We start from the raw sequence: 12,966 nt of genomic DNA on the forward strand, positions 1-12,966 counted from the left end.
AATATCTCTGCCAGCTTTTCTCATTAATTAATTAAACCTTTGCTTTTACCAGTTCAGAGATTCACTCCCTTGCAAGCAAATATCAATCTGTGCCCTCGGGTGAAGGGCGAAGGCTCTCCTTCTTTATGTTTCTGTCTTCCTGAACATAAAAAACCCCGCACATGAATGCTATCAGGTTGAAAGAGCAAGCACAGATGAAATGTGTGGCATGGAAAGGGCACAGTCCTTTCCCAGTTTCTGCTTCTGTGGGTTTTAAAGGAGCATGCAGAATTTTACACATCTGTGTGGCTATTTTGTAAATTGGGTGCAAAAAAAGGGAGGGTTCACCTTCAGGTGTGGGACATTGGTGTACTGGCAAATTCAGAAGTGCAGGATCTCTTCATGATACTCCACCCACTCCCCCTCACAGCCATGTCCCTGTCACGAACTAGTTGGATGCAGAAGAATGGTAGGAAGAACCATTTGGGGAACCCTCAAGGGGAGAAGGCTCTGAGCCTGGGGAGTGGTAGCTGCACAATGCTGAGTGGTCAGAGGGAGATGAGAGGGAAGACTGGGAAGGGGAGGTGCCAGAAGCTGAAGTGGTAACAGGGCTTAGAGAACTGGGAGAGTCTGTGGCAGAGAGAAGTCCAGAATCGGAGGCAGAAGCTGAAGCAGGAGAGTGGGAGGAGGGAGGCCAAGAGTCAGAGATGAGTCTGGCTGGTGGTCACAAGTGTCTCCCCCTCCTGCTGTGATGAGCTCCCCTGCCCCCTTGTCTCCCAGAACCAGAAGAGGCATGAAAAGGGCAGAAGAGAGGTTAGTTGCTTGCAGGTGGAGTCTCCAGTTGCTTGAGGAAAGCCGTGGTAAGGAGGCAGGGACTTTCAGTGTTGGCAAGTGATTTACATGGAGGAAGACCACTGGGAATGAGCTCCTCTGCTCATTAGGCCTGACACTTAACCAAGACTGTAGAGTTCATGTTTTTTGCTAGTAAAGAGTTAACTCCATCTTTGACCTGTGTGATTATTGGCAGGCATGCTCCTTCTAAGATATACAACCGTCTAAGATTATGCAGTATAATAATAATAATAATAATAATAATAATAATAATAATAATAGATGCATTGCAATGATCAGTGCAGATCTCCATGTGTTGCCTTTCAGCTAGATCTATTTTCTGTGCATGTACATGGGAAAATGATTTTGAGTGCTCTAATATCTTTCAGAGTGGTAAGCCAAGTTGTGTTTTCCTTGAAGCTCTTTGTACATAACATAACTTGCACACCACTCTCTTGAAACTGAAAGAACCTTATGTTTTCAGTGTACCTAAATGCTCAGCTTTGGAGCACAGAGAACAGTGGTCTTTCTGTGCACCTTCTCCAGAGTGACCCTGGAAGCCCATCCTTAGTGACTGACTCACCTCCTTCCACCTTGATTGGCTCCCATCAGCATACAGGGTGAGAAGACCTCTTCTCAGTGGCTGAAAAAGCTCCCTTTTCATGCTGATTGAGTGGTTCTAGGACACTGGAGAGAGGGCACATCCTGGCAGGCCTCATCCCTGGCTCCCTGTCCTTCCCTCCCTGCCAGCTGCTGATGGTCTCTGGGCCCTGGAGCAGGTGGCACAGCATGGCCCTGCTTAGCTTCAGTGGGGCGGGGGGGGGGGCGCTTCAGCAGCAGCATTGGCAACCCACTCTACACTTGTGTGTGTGTGTGTATGTGTGTGTAGACACAGCTTATGCTCTTGTCTCGACAGCCCCCTCCCTTGTGTGATTATAGTACGTGGTATCAGAAATCCTGAAGAGGCTCTTATAATTATGTTATCTGAACACACAGGATCTCCCAGCTCCGGCGGCTGCATCCAGCATGGGGGCATGCTGGAAGAGCCTTACCATGTAAGATTCCAGGCACAAGTTAAAGGTTTTCTTTGCAAACAAGTGTTCCACATCTTCCTTTCTTTCTGGAATGCGTACTTTAAACTCAGTATTTACACATTCGCCTTTGGGTGGATAGATCTTTGTGCTGTAGCATTCTTTCATGTTAATTCATACATTGTTAATGAGGTTGGATGATTTATTCATACTTTATTTTCTTATTAGACACCACCTTGAACAAACTTCCTAAAATCACTAAAATGTGCAAACTGGTCCCTTAAGGCGGCATGATGACATCCAGATTAAAGAGTACAATGAACGGGCAGGCTCAAAGGCCAGAATATTTGTTTTAGAAAATAATTGATTATTAGTGTTATTATTTGGGGTTTAAGAAGTGTTAGAGAAAGTGTAGTTCCTCTGGTGGAGGACACGTGGTGCTCCTTCTGGGGTGGTTTGCCCACTTTTGGTCCCCAGCCTCCACTCAGCTCTCACTTGGGACTCCTAGAAGCTGTCAGCATGTGACAGTGGTCACACCCTTAGAATGGCTTCCACCGGTCAGCTAAACCAGGTGAGGGGAGCCAGTGGGTCTCAACCCATGGGCTGAGTTATGGACTTCCCCTGCATGCAAAGACAGGCTCTGACAGATTGAGCTCTCAAGACTAATAGTGGGTTCTGCAGTTTCTGCATGTGCTGCAGAGGGAAGTGAGCTAAAGCCCCTCTCCCTTTGTGCACAACACCATCTTTGAAAAGTGAGCATTTCATTTACCTGGCTTGGTTAAGAAGCAAAATAGATAAGTGGTGACTGCAACTGGTCTTTATTTTGTGGCTTTCATGTGGCTTTTTTGCCAGATAATGGGGAGAGAATTTATGGTGGTTCTGAAATGTGTGGGGCATGCATGAGAATCCAGTCAAAAAATGAACAGGGGGCAGCATGGAGGGCAAATCTCTCCCTTTCTTTCCCCAAACTTTGTGCCCTACAAAGAGTTTTCTGAACTTACTGAGAGGTCTTCCTCTTTCCTTCCTGCAGGTGGAACTTTCATCTCATCCTGGAGCCAGATGCTAGTGCCTAGTTTGCCTTTTTGGCAGGCACCTCTGCATTCAACAGACTGGGGTGTGAGTGACCTTCGTGGGACCTAGATCAAGGCAAGGTAATCCTCAAGCCCAGATGTTTGAAGCAGGCCCAACTGGGATTTAGATGAGCCAAGGGTCTTGGCATGCTTACCAGGGTGAAAGCCATGGGACTGCATACTGCTTTAAGTAGGACATCCAGATTGACAGGAGCCATGTTGGCTTCTGATTAGCTCCTGGGATGTCTTGTTTGGCTTGCATGCGAGCATGGACTCCAAAGATGCCCATTTTAGGGGATCATGCTCTAGCATGAGTCACTTGGCTCCCATGAGAGCATGGCCCATAGAGATACATATGGGGGGGTCTATGCTCTTCTTGCATGAGTCCCGTGACTCATGCAGGACCGTGGCCCCAGAAGACACACGTCCTGATTTCACTTGGTGGCGTGTTAGAGGGTATGGGAGTGGGTGTCTCTTCCACGCAATAGCCCTCCTAGATCCTTCTGTTTGGAAATCCTTCCAAGACCAACTCTAAGGGCCAGATATTTCCTCTTCTTCACATCCTTCCTCAAATCCCACATCCTTCCATGGATTTTAGCTTCATCCCTTAGTTGAGCCCTCGCCAACCAGGTGCCTTCTGGGGGTTTGGACTACAGCTCCCTTCTGCCATAGCCAGCACTGAGATCCTGTGTGATGCGGTGCTTATAGAAAGCTCACTGTCTTCAGCCCAGCCTGCCTTGCAGGGCTGTAGGGCAAATAAAACGGGGAGGGGGGAGTACCACGTACACCATCTTGAGCTCCTTGGAGGAAAAGTGGGATAGAAATGGACAAATAAAAAAGTATACAATGTCTAGAAGGCACCAGGCTGGCGAAGACTCCCTTAGTCCTAATCTACAACTGGAAAAGAAAAATGATTTGTGTTCTTTTAAATACATGAAACTGCATCGACTTTCATTAATTCATCTCTTCTTACCCTTGGTTCTCCCTTCTCTCCCTTTTTGATTGTAGATGCACACAAACATGTTCTAAATTTAGGTTGTACATTCATCGGGGCAGCAACCTGCTTCTTTCTTATGCTACTCTGTGACACAAATACCAATATATATGATAATCATAGAAATAATAACATCAGAAGGCCTTTTTTTCCTACGTAGCTTTTCCTTCTACTAGGCTTGCCTCTCTGCACTCGGCTGGCTTCTATTGTGGCTGGATGTTCTGCCGCAGAGAATCAAAGGTATTTGCAAAAGACTGTAAAATAGTTTCTGTGTCGCCAAACTGTCAGGGGCTGTTATTGTATTAAGAGCAGCCTTCCCCAACCTGGTGCTCACCAGGTGCTTTGGACTGCAGTTCCCACCAGCTCTAGTCAGCACAACGGCCAGTGAGGGTGGTGGAAGCTGTAATCCAAAAACTGTTTATTTATTATAACTTATTGCATTTATATTGCACCTTTCCCACAAGGAGCTCAAGGTCGCATGAAACTTCTTCTTGTCTACATTTTATCCCCAAGGTCACCCAGTGAGCTTTGTGGGCTGAGTGAAGACTTGGAACCCGGGTCTTCTAGGTTCTGGTCCAGCACTCTAATGATGACACCACACTTGCAGGCTCCAGGTTGGTGAAGGCTGGAGTAGCCCATCTTGGCAAGATGGACCCAGTAGCCTGACTCCGTTGAAGGCAGTGTTGTATTAGCTGAGCTCATATTTTCCTAATATTAACAGTGGAGGTTTGGAGGGGTTGCTTGTGCTAAAGTAGAGGGCAGTGGGGCAGTGATCTGGCAGAGTTGCCTGTTGACAGTCTTAAAACTTTGTCATAAAGGCGCCACTCAACCTCTCTGGCACCTTTGATCTTCAGCTCCACATGATCCTTCCAGAACGGCCCCTCTTCGCAGCTTTATTGCAATGGAGGCTTCAGCAAATGAGGCCGTGCCTATTCGCGTTTCTTCTTCCGAAGTCAAATGAGAGTCATGTTCAAGTGATTTTCTTAAACTATACTAAAATGCAAATTCTGGGCACTAAGGGGCAAAGGAGGAAATGCCGCAAAGGGCAGTCAACTTAGTTATCATCTGCAAGCCATACTTAACATTTCCAATAAATGACCCGGCTGCAGAAATGAAAAATTGTTGGTTTTTTCCTGACATTTTTCTTATGTTGCTTACATTTTAACTTCGCAGAGTCTCCTTATTTGCACAGCCCCCGCTTTGGAATTTGTTAATGGGATTGCTTTATTCATGCCTCTGCGGCTGCTTTTAATTAAACGGGGGGGGGGGGGGGATTGCATGGGAGTGCTCTCTGCAATGCACTCATGGTGAATATGATCCACAGGACTGGAGTTCTGATAGAACTGGTTGTTCTGTATGGAAGGAACTAAGGGAATCATGTGACTCAACTCCTATTGGGCTGAATCACTGGGGAAGGAAATGGGTTTGCTTGTCTGTGGGCTTAGCCACATGTAGCGCTTTCCAGGCAAAGGTCTGCTAGCTTGAAAGCTCTGTGACAGAGGGCTCTTTTTTTCTTTTTCTTTTTGGAAACCAAGAGCTTTCCCTGCAAAAGCCTGGTCTTTAAAGCTAAAGTTCAACCAATTGCACAGGTTTTCCATGGATTGCTGTTTGCTCCAATTTAGCAGTAAAGAGTGAGTTTTCATGGAGGAAGCCCTGGAGCAAAAAAGGGATGCTTCGACGTGAAGCTTTAAAGCACAGAACATGCCTAGAAAATGTAGACAAAAGATAAGTGTGGATAAGCCCTGAATGCTCCTCCATGTAAAATGCTCCCTGTATATAGAAAACACGGCATGTTAAGAAGAAGGATTCTAGCTTGGTGGTCGTGCTAATGTATTACTTTATTGTGAGAAGCAGGGTGGTCCAACATGTGGCTCAAGGGTCACCTTTTTTTGGCAGCCCTCGGCAACAATGCATGATAGGTAAAAGCTAGCTGCAGCTCCCGTCTGCCGTCTCTTCTTCCCTTGCTAAAGAGAAGGCACACTTTCCTAGCGGCTGCCGGCGCCCAGGCAGGGACTTGCACATGTCTTATGGCGACTGCCACCTTTAGCTCTGCCGTGTCCCTCTGCTGACTGCTGGGAGGAGTTTGCTGGCCAGGTCAGACTCCTGCCTCATGCAGCATGGTGACCAAGGAGCGTGGCTGTGGCCTTGAGGGAATGCGGTTGCTGCTGCTGCTGCCCACACACAAAAAGAAGCCAGCCACTGAGGAGACCAAAGTCGAGCAGGTGGCAGATATGGGATGGGGTGAGCGAGGAGGAAATGCAGGGTGTCACTGGGGGGGACCTAGAAGGGCAGAGTGACTTTATGGGGGGAGGATTGCCTGTGGTAAATAGAGTCCCCTCGCGGAATTTGAGGGAGGGTTAAACAGGGCTGTCCCTTTTTGAGGTGGGCTTGGGGGGTGTCCTGTGATGCCAGAATTATTAGGATCTTCCTGACTTTTCTGGGAGGCAGTTGGCTGAGGAGAATCCCCTTTACAGTTGAACTCAAAGGCTATGTGTGTGTTTGGAAGTCAGGTGGGGTGGGAGACTCTTAGCTGAAGTGGTGACAGTGCTTAAGACCTGAGCTTGTTTTGTGTATTTACTCAGAAGCAAGCCCCATAGACTTAAATGAGGCTCCTGCTTAAGTAGGGGTGCAAATGTTGTGCTGTGCTATGTATCCTGCCCCCCTCCTCATTCCACTTATAAATATATGGCTCTCTCTTGTTCTGAGTTCCTTCCTAGCTTCATACACTGCTGATGGTTTTGCTCCTATATTGTTGACTGGTGTTGGGGCCCTGGCCCCTCTTCGCCCACAAATCTTGGGCAATCTTGGAATTAATTATTGAGAGGATATGTCTCAATTTGTTCTGCATTAATGCTGTGTTGGGAATGGAGTCAGGGCTGCAGTCAGAACAGATACCGTACTCAGCACATGGAATTGATGAACTGAGACTTGCTCCAAGTCCTGAACACACCATCTGGAATTCCAATCTGATGTTACGATTTGTAGTTCTGACCCCAGATTCAACACGGGGAAAGAACAAGGGGAGGAAGGAAGGAAGGGTGAGTTGCCTTTTCTGCTTCTGTAGGATTTAATATTAATTTATTAGTAGTGTATATTAAATAATATTAACTATCTTGATTTATGATATGGAAACTTAATTCAGTGTTCAGCCCACTTGGTCTGAGAGGTTGGACCACCCTGGTGTGCAGGGAGGTTATATGTGTGTGCATGTATTTATAGATGTATGTACTAGGGACTAACAACCCTGCCTAATTGCCCTTCCCTCACACCCAATCAGAATCCTCTCTCTACAGCTCACACTTATTTGCTTACCCTAAGCTGGATGGGGAGAACCTGGCTTGACAGCAATACATGTGAAAAGGATCTAGGGTTCTTAGTAGACCGCAAAATTAACATGAGGTAACAATGTGATGCAGCAGCAAACACCGCCCCTCCCCCTCCCCAGTGTTATTCTGCCTGCATCCACAGAAGTATAGTGTCCTGGCCAAGGGAAGTAATAGTACTGCTTTATTCTGCCTTGGCCAGATCACACCTGGAGTCTTGTGTCCAGTTCTGGGCACATTTTAAGGAGGATGTTGACAAGCTGGAGTGTGTGCAAAAGATGATCCGGGAACCAAGCCTTATGAAGAACGGTTGCAGGAGTTGCGTATGTTTAGCCTAGAAAAAAGGAGACAGAGAGGAGATACGATAGCCATCTCCAAATAACTGAAGGGTTGTCACATAGAAGATGGAGAAGCTTGTTTGCTGCTGCTGTGGAGGGTAGGACTTGAACCAATGGCTTCAAGTTACAAGAAAGGAGATACTGACCAAACATCAGGAAGAACCTTCTGACAGTAAGAGCTGTTCAACAGTGGAGCAGTCCACTGTGGGAGATTGTGGACTCACCTTCATTGGAGGTTTGTAAGCAGAGGTTGGATGGCCGTTTGTCATGGGGATCCCTTCCAACTCTACAATTTCATGATTCTATTGTTATGAGGGGTTTTTTTTTTGGGGGGGGGCTTCAAAACTCTGGACCCAGCAAGTGATAAGGGCAACTTCTTAGCCACATGTTCATACAGAGTTTACAGGGGGACTGCTGTCTCCTTATTTGAGATCCAACAGTTGCTAGCTTCTCTGGACATTAGCAAGCTAACCAAAAGGGCCAGCAGGAGTATTTCTACATCACCTACTGCCAAGCCAAATCAAAGAGGACAGGAGCTTGCAGCTGTCCCATGGGAAGGGGGCTTGAGCCTGTCCAGTGGGGTATCACAGCAGGGAACAAGCTGAAGTTGAGACCAGCCTCAGCAGCAGCTGCAACCTAATTGCTAAGCCCACCCATGCTTGCAAGACTGCTCTGCTTAAAGGAGCTCAGCCTTCTCCGGTAATCTCATACTGAGATGGAGAAGGGAGGCACTTAGGTCTTCTGTAGTGCAGACCTTTGTATTAGAGGATGGCAGTCCAACATCCTTGGGCCAGAAGGAGTGCACACTGGCCTCTCAGGTTCATCTCAGAGTGCTTCTGGGGCCGACCTTGCATGCTCTTCCCTTTCTAAGGAGTCTTCACTCTACTCCAGGGTCATGACAGATTGGGTAAACAAACTCTTTCCATTAGTCTTGCCATGGTGGAGGCTGAGCTCCCCCTTTGAATGCTGTGACATCCTTCCCCACCAAGAAGGCTAAAGAGAGAGAGTGCACCTTGGTGACTGTTCTTTTCCAGAAGCTTGTGCTGCAGTCAGTCCTCCTGGTGTGGGAGGCTGCTTGATTTGAGCACAGAAGGCAAAACCCCCCAGTAAAAATAGGCTTTGCCATCAACGCAAGAATGATCTACCGGTCCCAGAGCATGCCATATGCACCAAAGCGGGCGCCCACTCGTTGCCAACCTCCTCTCTCCACCCCCTTAATTCCTAAGAACTTACATTGAGCCAATGTGTGTGTGTGGGGGGACATTCCCAGAAAAAAGAGGAGCGGGGTTTTTGTTTCTGCCTCTCGTCATCCCTCTGAGTGCTCTAGCCTTTTGCAGGTCTGCAACCTTTTTGGTTCTGCACAGAGGTTTAATGGGAAAGTTGAAAAGCCTCAGCCATGTATAGCTGATGGTCCTTTTGTCAGCAAGCCTCAGCGACTAGGGGAATATTTCTCATGCCTGAAGTGGGTATTAAACAGGCAAATGGAGTGGAAGGAGCAAGTGGAATGGCAAACCATGATCAATTAGTGCTGAAAACAGGTCGGTTGATTCATCTGTTGCCCATCAAGCTGTAACTGCAGAAACCAAAGGAACCGGTGATATGTGAAAGAAGCAAAAAAAAAAAAAAGGAAAAGACTGCAATATTGATGCAACTTGGCATCAAAGTAATATGCTTATTTGGAGAGCAGAGAAAAATTAATTTTCCAAGCCTACCTGTTTGTCAGCTCCACCCATTATTTGCTGCTGCTGCTGCATCATCAGATAAATTGACTTTTGCAGTGCAGGATGAATACAATTTCATTGGAAGGATATCAGAGAAATGTGCATGTTTTTAGCCATAAGCACCATTTTTCATAGGGAAATGAGATAGCTGTCCAGAGGAGATCCCTGTCTATGTGGTTGATTAAAGAAAATAAATCTTGGCTCACAAAGATTACCACCCCCAACTGCAGCCCTGCAGAGCAACCGTTCCAGGCCTCCCCTGCAAAATCCTTGCCTTAAACTCCATGGATGTGTTTCTATGTAGAATGTCCATAATCATGTCACTGTCCCTGATGCTGGGAAAGATGGAGGGCACAAGGAGAAGGGGAAGACAGAGGACGAGATGGTTAGACAGTGTTCTCGAAGCTACAAACATGAGTCTGACCAAACTGCGGGTGGCAGTGGAAGACAGGAGTGCCTGGCGTGCTCTGGTCCAGGGGGTCACCAAGAGTCGAACACGACTGAACGACTAAACAACAACAACAACAACATGTCACTGTCTCTCAGACTCAGCTTGCAATATGTAAAATGGGAATAGTGCTCTCCGGGGTTGCCCAAGGGTCTAACCCAAGTACTGCACTAAAACTGGGGCTTAAAGAGGCTTAATCATCAGGTTGCGTAGGCATCCACTGGGAGAACAGGCAAAGGGGGAAGTTGCCCCCTCCATCTGGATGAACCATAATTCCTAGATTCCCAGCTTTCATTTGTTTTAAGAGGAACTATGCCCCTGAACCCCAGTTGTTGGGAATGGCAAGTGGGGAGAGTGCTGTTGCACTCAGGTCCTGCTTGTTGTGGGCTGCCCACTTTCAGAATGGGATGCTGGACTAGATGGGCCTTTGGCCTCATCCAGTTGCAGGGCTCTTCTTATGCTGTCATGCTTATGGGCTTCCAGAGAGTCATCTATCTGTTCTGTGTTTGGAACAGAATGCTCTTGTCCTTGGTCTCATCTAGCAAGGATATTCTTATTTCCTTCCATCGGATGAAGGAGAGGTATAGCCCATGAAAGTTTGTGCCCTAATAAATTCTGTTCAATCTGTAAGTGCCACAACATGATTTTTGGTTTTTATTTTCTTCTGTCACTCATGTGACACTTGGTTTGGGCAGTCCAGAAATTGCTCCCACAGGAGGCAGTGGTGGCCACTAGCCTAGATGGCTTTGAAAAAAATATTTGACCAACTCATGAAGGAGAGGGCTATCAGTGGCTACCAGCCACAATCGCTTTGCTCTACTTCCACGCTCGGAGGCAGTAATGCTTCTGAATACAGTTGCTAGAAACCACAGGAAGGGAGAGGGCTATTGCACTTGAGTCCTGCTTGCAGGTTTCCCAGGGGAGCATCTGGTTGGCCATTGTGAGAACAGGATGCTGGACTAGATGGGTCACTGGCCTGGTTCCAGCAGCCTCTTCTAATGTTATTGTGTTAGCTGTTCCCTGAGCAGCAAGCATTGCTAACCAAGTTCCATTATAGTTTTAACAGTTGAGTCAACAGACCAAGACAGCCTCAGCTCGATTCTGTCCCCTTGGTGGGATTCCTGCACAGCAGTTCTGATACCAGGAGTCTCTTTTTCCTTCACTGTGTTCTGGCATCATGGATGGAGCATTCGTATGCAGCCTCTGCCTTCTAGCAAACTGTCATCTCTGGCTTGTTTGTCAACCTCATGACAGCGCTGACGCATCCCATAGCCATCTGGGTATTGACATTGCTTTGCATTCTCCCACTTCGTCCCTCATTTTCTGTTGAGAGTGTGAGAGAGAAAGCACATGCACGATAGGGAAAGAAGTTTCTGCGTCCTGTTGTAGAAATGGCAGAAGATACCATGATGCCGTTGATGACTTACAGGCAAGAAATTCATCTACTGTACCAGCTTTGTGGCACATGGTCTGCCCCACCAGCTTGTCTCTTTGATCTGAATAATTCATTGTGGTTTTCACCTGTGCTGGAGTCTGGAGGGGGGGTGAGAACCCATGCAGCAGGAAGCGAAGGAAGGTTGGCCCAGTCTGCTTCTATACCTACTTCACATCCCCAACCAAGCGGACATGTATGTTGCCCTTTGGCTGGCCCTTGTCCTGTCTTTATTTCATTTGTTACATTTCTATCCTATCTTTCCTCCATGAAACTCAAAAGTGGCATGAATGCTTCTCCTGCTCCTGCATTTCATCTTAACAACAATTCTGTGAATTAGGTAAGGTTGAAAGAGACACCCATAAGAGCATACGAGGCCTGATAGATCAGGCCCATAGACATCTAGTCCAGCATCTTGTAACGGCAGTTGCTACCCAGACACCTCTGGGACGCCAGCAATCAGAATCCGAACTCAAAAACTCTCCTGTCCTGTGGTTTCCTGCAGCTGGTATTCAGAAGCATTGCTGCTTCTGACTATGGAGGCAAGGCCACTGTGAATTTGTTCAGTCCTCTATTAAAGCCGTCCAAGTTCTATAATTTAACTTAATGGCTGGAATTTGCACCCTGTTCTGGGGGGGGGGGGGCTGGATCAAACTTGGGCTGGATCCTTATCTCCCTCGTGGTCCCTTCCAACTATGATTCTATTATTCCCCATTGAGACAGGTATGACAGGTGGGCCCACCTGTCAATCATGCGGCAACTCCCTGGTGTCAGGTGACTGCTTTTGCATAGTGCTGTGCACAGAAGCTCTAGCAATCAGCAATCAGGCATTCTTCAGCATTCTGTGCACAGCACTAGGCAAGCCCGATGACCAGGACCTGCACTACAACCACTAGACCACCCTGCCTCTTTCCAGTTAAATTGGCAACCTCCAGTTTATGTTTCCTCCTCTTTTTTGCTTAAGATGTGTGTGTAACACATGTGGTCAACTTGACAGATTTTGTTCCATCCTGAGTGTTCCTGCTAAGGTCTGTCTCATGCAAGAGTTAGCATTATCTGCTGGGTATATTTAAAATGCCCCTCCACACTCCCGGAGGCTAGATCAAAGTCCGCAGTACACTACAACTGCAAGTGAAAACTTGACACTTTTCTACCCAGAGTTGTTGACACATTTAAGACGAAGATATTGATCCGGAGAATATTTTGCTTCTTGCTTTCAGATGTCTGTTCTCTAATTTGCAGCAGCCAAACAGATAAAAAGCAAATGGAGCAGGACCCTCAGCTTCCACTGCCCTCAAAATGCTTGCTTCCACTGCCTGCCTGTGTCTTGCACACAGCTTTTTAGTCACCAAGCTATGTAGAGAGCAGCCTGTGGGCATCTAGACCACTCTTTCTGCCACTTGCATAGCTATCAACTTTTCCCTTTTCTTGCAAGGAGTCCTATTCGGAATAAGGGAATTTCCCTTAAAAAAGGGGAAACCTTGACAGCTATGCTCTTGGGACCTGTGTAGACTGATGCGCAGCGTAAATTAATAATGCAGAGTTTTTAAGTGAAAGAATAAGAGCTTTACTGAGTTAAAATAAACTTATTCATAAACAACATGGTTCCAAACAGTTTGACTGAGATTCCATACTGACGCTGCTCACAGCTGAGGCAGACTGACTCTGACTGAAAACTTACAGAGAACACAGAGAGAAACTGGTTGCTAAGTCACATGCCAGAGTGACTCCACAGTTAGCAGTCAGGCCTGAATAACTTTAGCAGCCCCAAATGATTGCGCAGTCCCAGCACCTCCCAG

The 12,966-nt window shown here is 47.0% G+C and overlaps 1 protein-coding gene across 13 annotated transcripts in view; it reads left to right on the forward strand.

The window, feature by feature from the left end:
* Positions 1-12,966, forward strand: part of HTR2C (5-hydroxytryptamine receptor 2C) — a 238,968-nt gene that overhangs the window by 142,978 nt on the left and 83,024 nt on the right. For 7 of the 13 annotated variants that reach the window (XM_083422642.1, XM_083422644.1, XM_083422646.1 and 4 more), the window contains exons 2-3: positions 2,872-2,992; positions 4,066-4,145. The gene's annotated coding sequence lies outside the window, so the exon portion shown is untranslated. The remainder of the gene's footprint in view (positions 1-2,871; positions 2,993-4,065; positions 4,146-12,966) is intronic. The other 6 variants (XM_083422639.1, XM_083422647.1, XM_083422641.1 and 3 more) reach the window with 1 other exon arrangement.

The sequence above is a fragment of the Podarcis tiliguerta genome, assembly GCF_965153285.1.
Source record: "Podarcis tiliguerta genome assembly, chromosome: Z".
NCBI lineage: Eukaryota > Metazoa > Chordata > Lepidosauria > Squamata > Lacertidae > Podarcis > Podarcis tiliguerta.